An 8,383-nucleotide genomic window follows, 5' to 3' on the forward strand; every position below is an offset into this window, starting at 1 on the left:
GTTTAACTGAGTGATGGAGTACTTGTCTTGAATATATTATGCCCTGAGTTCAATGCTTATTATCAGAGAAAAGAATAAAAATCTACTAAACCACAAACTGTGGTGAATTCTAGCATTAATAAAGTTTTCAGGAAAGGATAGGAAATGACTTTATTGCTGAAATTATTTAAAAAATTTAAAAATCTCCCAGAATTAAGTTCATATCTCTCTTTCATTTTTTTATGATAATATTATGACTGGTAGTTTCTTAGAGGAAAAAAAACTTATGAATACTGGAACTCAAAAAGTTAAATAATTTAATTCAGATTCTGTAAGCACAGTATGACAGAATGAGGATTCTAGTAGATCTTGACCTTCAACCAATGTGGTGACATCACTTCGTAGTAGCCCTATATAAATAAAAGCAAAAGCCCTTGGCTTCCCTCTTCACCTACTTTAAATAGGTCATCATCATCTAGTTATATGAACAGTTTTAAATATACTCTTAATGTAATGTTTCAGGAACATACAGAAATCATTTTGTAATACTAGTTTTGAGATATGGATATTGAATTTCCAAATTTCAACAGTTTCTGATATTACCTTAGTCTAAACCCAGAACCAAGGATAGAAAGTGATTTAAAACTCCCCTAAAAAACTCTACTATACTAAAAAATGTATCCACGGAAGTTTTGCATGCTGAATCTTATATAGTTTTGAAAGTAGTAGCACTAGAGTAATTTCTGAACGATTATAACAACTAATGGAATCAATAACAGATTTAGTAAAGCATGAGTTTTAGAAAAGCCAAGGTAGAATAAATAAATGATAAAATCATACTAATAAACATTTATTCAAATAATCATTAAGCAATTTTTAAATTTCCTCTATTGTGGGAAAATTATTTCAAATATAATTTTCCTGTCATTATGCATTATTCACCCAATTTTAAGCCCCCACTATCTCAAAGTATTTATAAATTCTTTATCAAGTAAAAAAATCAACTAGTCATAATGCTAGAAAATCTTTTCTATTGCCAACATTCATACATTCATATAAAATGAGATAGTTAGACTGCTGATGAATTTTAAGAGTAGAAACTACAGAAAACAAAATTTGGAGCAAGAAAATTAATTTCACAAAGGAGCACTTTACCTTGGTATCAACATTTTGACCACCATCCTTTATGATAGGTGAGGGAGCCCCAGTACTAGGTTCATTGGAAAGCCTTTAGAGCAAAAAATAAAACAATAAAATAAAATTCTCCTTTACAAATATGGAGGAACATCAGCACATTCTGTCAACTTTATATAAATCTCACTTTATGTAACTGCAAACCTCTTTGTGCCTGCAGCTTTCAGACTGATTCTCTTGATGTGTGTACCAGACATGACTAAGAAAAGCAGCAGAGCTAGTGTTGGGGGCATAGGTAAAGGTGACAGTTTGTTACTGCCTGGTTATTTCATTTCTCTATATGCCTGTATCCTCGTGTCTTAAAGAGAATAAATAAGTATGGTCTTTCTCTATTTCCTCATGTGCAAAAGAGAATAAATGTAGTCTTTCTCTCTTTCTCCAAAAATAAATCTGTTGAAAATTTAACTTCATATTAAATAGTATCTCCTCATTGATATGATTTTACTGCTGTTTTAAAATAGTGCTTAATTATTTCTTTCTGCCTATACTTCTCAATACAGTCTCACTCTGTTACATATCAAATAGTGACACCCAATATATTGGCAGAGCTTGAGGTTAAATGGCCTTCACAAACTGTCTATCCTGACTAATTAATGACTCACATAACTTTTGCTACCTGCACTGAAACAAACCTGATAGCTTGACACAAAGCAGAAAGGCACACTTTCCATTCCTTAATGACTAAGCTGTGGGAACAGAAAATGACATTCTTGTTTCTTCAGCATGGAAATCACCTATTAAAGAGAATTCAGCTCTTGCCTTCACCTTAAAAAAATAATGGGAGTCCCATGAAATATCAAAAATGTTTGAAAGCTATATTCAAAAAAGTCAAAGAAATCATGTATTTATTTATTAGACATCTCTACTCAGAGAGAATGAAACACTAAAATTATGAAATCCAATTATTTTTCTAGTTTGATCCTGACTTATTCAGGTCCACATTAACTAGTAACTCTCAAGCTTCATAGGTACTCAGACACTCAAGGGGGAAGACTGTTAGAAAAGGAAGGTCCTGGAAGTTGTACCTCTCTTCTCCTAAGCACTCTCAAAATACCTTCCTACCTATGGGCTCCTTCTTCTGCAGGGCTCAATGGCAATCTCCATCCTAAGTCTTCAGTCTAGGAAGGTGCAGATAACTGAAGAAAGGATGCATTCAAAGACCAACAGCAGGATGTCTGCATGTCTTTGTTTTTGGAAAGTAAGCTGGATGAAGGCTCAACCACCTGCCCTCAGCATAGACATGGTACCAACTACTCAATAATATCTCCATGTTCACTTTGCCAGACAATCCTAACTCTTTCCTACACCACATTTACATAGAATGGAAGGTGAAGGCGGCATCATTCCCTGTTGTTGAATGATACATGCCATTCAACAACATCTAGTCTCCAGGTACTTGAGGAGCTCAAAGCACTCTCTGTAAATTGAGGTGAAGTGGATGATACCACATTCCTATTTGATGTAGACACTATTCTCAGTGGCTCAAATTATTTTGATATCTCTCAATAGCAATCTAAATGATGATCAGTCCCTACAATTAAACAAAAAAAAGAGCAACACATTTTTTGCAAGAATCTCTTGGGTCAACAATTTTTCTAGATAACTTTGAATATGCTATGTCCTTAATTCCTATAATATCTTTATCAAACTTGTCAAAAACCCCAGTAGTATGATCTCTTCTGTAAAACCCTTATTCTTACCCAACCCAATGTTTTTCCAGGTCAAATTTCCCCTTCACCTGTTAAATCCATTCTTGTATTTTACCATTTGGTTTACTTGGTAATTTCATTCTTAGAGTCTTCCGTTGGGAACACTAGACTCACCTCCCACAATATTATTAAAATACCTATCTACACAATCATAAATAAGGAGACAACTGGACTTGGGATTAAGGAAAATGAGATTAAATTTCACTTTTTACATTTTTATTCAGAAGAAGTCACTTTAATATCTTTGAGTTTCAGGTTCTCTATCAGAATAACCATTTTCCAAGGATGTTAAATGCAGGTTGATGTATATAGTGCATTTTGATTAGTATCTATGACCTCTTAAAACACAAAAGTTCTTTGTGCTTCTGATTCTATTTCCATAAAAAAGAAATGCATACATGACAGAAATGAAAATATAGGGGAAAAAATAAATAAAAACAGAAAAGACAGTAAAAAAAAGTAAAGACTACATGAAATGGAAAAACATCATGGTACGAACCAGCCATAGTTGCTTAAAGGGGAAACTAAACTGAAAAAAATCAGTAAGTACAGAAACAAATTAAAAACATCCCTTAGATGTTAAATATAATAATACAACATGATCTACATGGAGATATTCTTATAGTAAAATGATCCCTCTCCAGTTTCATTCCTAGACACTCCACCCTACATGTTTCTGTGGCATTTATGTGGCAAGAGCTAGTTACACATTGGACACCACTTTGCTAATGGCACATCAGCCCAGTGAACTAGGTGAGAGAAGGCAAACTTGACTCTGAACAAAGCAGAGCAACCCCATGCCCTGAGTCATTGCATAGCAGAAGCCACAAGAGAGAGAATACTCTGTGGAGTGTGCCCTGACCCACTCCCCCAACTGAGACCTATCACCCCACCTGTTTGTGCTTGTGTGTGGGTGGGTGTGAGCGCACATGCAAGATACCAATTAGCAAATGGAACACAAGCTTAGACTAGGGGTGCGATGGTAAACCACAGTCAGTAGAAGCCAGACCTATCCCATACCCAGAGTCCCCCACCCAGCTGCAAGCCACAGGAGCAGGCAAACTCAGCAGAGCTTGTCCTGGCACTCTCCATACCTGGTCCCACCACTCCACATACATGTATAGAGAGAGCTAGCTGCACATGGATATTCCTCTACTGCGTATCCCACAGTTGCTGCTGCCATGTATGTCTAGAGTCACCTCATCCCCATCATAAATACTGCTGTGGGCCTGGGCTACCCCCAGGCCTTCTCTGCCCCCTGGAGTGGCTGCTTTGTGGAAGCACAAGCCCCTTGCTCCCTTCCAGCTGATGCCCATGGCTCAGAACCTTACTGACCATTGACCACCATACCAGGCTGTACCCAGAGGTTCAGAGATTCAGAGAAAATACTTGCTGCACTGGCAGAGCCCAGCTAGTATACACTTTCCTCCTCAGCAATGATAAACTACTGACATGAATTCATTTTTATATACTTATTTTTAAGTTATGTTATTTGGCAGTACTGGATTTCAATTCAGGGACTCTAACTTGCTAGGCAAGTGCTCTATCACTTGAGCCATAAAATGTATATACATGTATTTTTTTTTCTCTTTTTGTATTAACAATATTCTTAAACTTTTTCATTCCCTTCTATATTATCTTTTTCTTCATTAATTGTAGTGTTCTTGCACACTATTACTTCTTACATCTTCATTCCATTTTCTTCACCTCACAGTCTTCAACTTTCTTCTTCCTTTCTCCTTCTCTAACCCCAAATAGACATGACCAGAAAAGATCATCTACATCCCACATCATAATCAAAATTCCCAAACAAGTGGCCAAACATTGATATTGAAGGCTGCAAAAGAAAAATGCCTACTTACAAAGGGAAATATGTCAGTAGTTCATCAGATCTTTTAGAGAAACCCTAAGAGCCAGGAAAACATGGAATGATATATTTTAAGCTCCTTAAAAAAATGATTGCCAATCAATATTACTAAATCCAGCAAAGATTCTCTTCAGATTTGATGGAAAAATAAAGACCTTCAAGGATAAGCATAAACTAAAGCAGTTTTATCCATCAATCCTTTATTACAGAAGATAATTAAGGGAATAATACACACAGAAGAGGAAAGAAGACAGTCACAAGCACCAGACCCAGGACAGAATGAATTTTGAAAGAGGAATATATGAACACAGGAAAATTAGGAAAGAATCAAGCATATTCAATGCAATAAAGAAGCAAAGCCCCAAGATGAATAAAGATGAAAGACAATAACACTCAAAACAACCCAGGAAAAATAGAACAGAGCCACAGGAAACAAGAAAACCCTCCAAATCAGAAGCTTAAAAGTAAATGGTCTTCACTATCCAATCAAAGACACTAACTTGCCAATTGAGTTAAAAAAAAATACAACCACATGGCACCTACAACAACACACATGGATTAAAAGTGAAAGAATGAAAAGGGATAGACCAAGCAAGTGGAAACAGAAAGAAAGGAGAAGCTATACGGATATCTGGCAAAGTGGATTTCAATCTAAAATTATTCACAAGAGATAAAAAAGGATGCAACAAATAAATAAGGGAATAATCTATCAAGAAAATATAACAATTATAAATGTACACACCCCAAATATTGATGTAGTCAATTTTATAAAACATACACTATTATATAAAAAGGACAGAAAAATCCAGATTTAATAATAGTGATTATTCAATACCCCACTCTAACCAATAGATAGATCTCAAGACAAAAAAATCAACAGATACAATTCAGAGATAATAAATTGCACCAGAGAGCAAATGGACTTAACAGACATGTACAGAATATTCCATTGTTCAGCTTTGATTTTCTGAATTGATCTGGTATGGATATGCATCTTGATTCCATTGGTACACAGATCCCTGTCAATGTATGGAGAGGGGCAAGAGAATCCTTTGGTGATCCAGGTAGTATGACAGTCAACTGGTTACTTGTTAATTAATGGATCATAAAGCAATTAATCAACCACTCTGAGTTATAGTTGCCTAATAAATAAAACTCGGTTATAATAGTACAGATGCTTTGCAAATATGGTGTAATGACAATAGGAAATCACAAATATTATGCACATAAAGGGATGTCTAGCACAGGGTCAGCAATCTACAAACATTAGTTTTTTATCTCTGTGTCTATAATTAGGTTAATATACATTTTTAAGTGCTTGTTTCAACAACACATATGCTAAAATTGGAATGATACAGAGAAAACTAGCATGGCCCATGAGTAAGGATGACATGTAAATTTGTGAAGTGTTCCATAAAATATATAAATTATATATATTTATATATATATATATAAATATATATAATTTATATATTTATATATATATTTATATAAATATATAAATGTATATATATATATATACATTTTAAAAAAACATAAAATCCTACCTGGGTAAAGCACTTTCTTTAACACTCTTTTGTGCTGTTGAGGAAAAGAGATTTAAATAAACATTCCAAAAATATAAAATACTGAAAGCATAAAACTCTTGTGTCTTGTTAGAAAATATTTTAGGACCATACCTGGAGAGAATTGTAGAATGAATATTCAGTAAACTACTGATAAGCTATTAATGCATTCAGAACTCTTTCATTTCTTTGTGTTTATTGAATGCAAGGATTTATCAAAATTTGACTCCTAAAAGTAAACTGCTATATCCAATGTCCATAAACCATCTGAGTGCTATCAGAATCAAAGAAAATAGTGTCATTGGTAGAATCTGTACCATAAGCTGACAGTGTCAAGCAAAGAGCTTGATTTTTCTGGAGTAACGGTATTAAGAACAATTCTAATGGAGTACACTTATTTTGTTAAGACACATCACAGCTTTGTCAAGTGTTCAGTAAAAACTGTTCAGTTTAGAATGAAACACTCGATCACAACGAATTTCAACCTATACGCACTGTACTGCACAGAAAACTATGGAGCAGAAACAAGACTCCTTTCAAATCTTTCCAACTGATAGTAGAGCAAGCAAAGTTCAGGGGAAAGTGAATGTGCTGTTCACATTTGCTAATCCTTTTGGGGAAGAAGCTAAGAAGCTTACGTCCAGCTATTATCTCATTCATATCTGTGTTACAAACAAGGCTCAAATGCACCTGTCATTTTTCCTATCATGGCAAAAATTCTTTGGGATTATCAGAGGTTATCTACTTTGAACCACAGCTAATAGTAAGAGAGAAACCTTAATAGAGGGCCTGTGGAGCAAGTTATCAGAAAGATTCTGTCATATGTTACATATAAACACATACACATGTGCATACATACATGCAATTGTGTGTTTACATGTGAATACATATACACCTATATGCATATACATCTATGGCTGTAGATACAGAGATTATATATATAGATATAATCTTCTTAATCAGAGAACATATGATTTTACACTTCAAGTGAAAAAAATGGTGTGATCCTAGAGTCATTTCCCTGGACATATTCATAGAAGATGAGGGCTGGCTGGAGCTGGAGTTCAGTGGTAAGCCATTTTTCTGCAAAAAGGGAAAAACTGGCTCGGTTTGTGCCTTAGTGTTTGACTGTTTGTTTAGCATCTGGAAGGCCATGAGTTCAGTACTCAGCACCACAAATAATAATTGATAATAATAATACAAAAGTGAGAAAATCAGCCATGTTATAATAGACTGTTGTCATACTCCTTCAAAAAGACCAAGGGGATCATTTTCATTTTTCTATGACATTATTTCCTATGACAGTATTGAAAAGCACAGCCTCTGGAGATTGTTCTTGGACTGACTAGAGAATTATAATCCAGTTAATCCTGTTTAGTACAACACAATGTCATTTCTTTCAATCCTTTACAATATGTGGAATTTTTCTGCAGAAATAATGCTTCTTCACCATGCAATGCATTTGTGAACATCTCGTATACTGATGAAAAGAAACAAAAGGTAAAAAAGGCAGGAGGTGTACCTAGTGGAAGAACAATTACCTAGAATTTATGATGTACTTGGTTCAATACTTAGCACTGTCAAAAATTTTATTAATTTTTAAAAATGTATAATATGAACCTTTCACTACCCGGTATGTTAACAAGAGATGGTCACCTTAACATGGGAGATAAATAAAACTCACAGTAACAGATCAGGAGTGCCTAAATTGAACAACTCAAAGATACATAAAGCAAATTATTTTAATTACTTAATTAGGAAAGAATGTAAGTAATAAATGGCTGGATATTTGATCTTTTAGTTACACAAATCATATTTTACTGACACATGTAACTATGTGATATATTCAACAACTAAAGACAATGTGTTCACTTTAAAAATTAAATAATTCACCTTTATAGCAGGACCAATTTTCTATAATGTGGCTATGGAGGAAGCACACCTTCTGCTAAATTTAAAAGTATTTTTCTTATTTATACAAGAATAGATAAGACTTAAGATTTCAAGGTCAAAATAAATTGAACACTTTTTCAGGCAACACTCTCATGTTGTAAATGTCCTAGATTAAT

At 34.3% G+C, this 8,383-nt stretch overlaps 1 non-coding gene across 1 annotated transcript; it reads left to right on the top strand.

The window, feature by feature from the left end:
• Positions 1-6,063: 6,063 nt before the first annotated feature.
• Positions 6,064-6,170, top strand: LOC141413128 (U6 spliceosomal RNA). Its single transcript, XR_012437951.1, has one exon. It is a non-coding gene; the product is annotated as a U6 spliceosomal RNA (small nuclear RNA).
• Positions 6,171-8,383: the final 2,213 nt, after the last annotated feature.

This window comes from Castor canadensis, chromosome 10 (genome assembly GCF_047511655.1).
Source record: "Castor canadensis chromosome 10, mCasCan1.hap1v2, whole genome shotgun sequence".
Taxonomy (NCBI): Eukaryota; Metazoa; Chordata; class Mammalia; order Rodentia; family Castoridae; genus Castor; species Castor canadensis.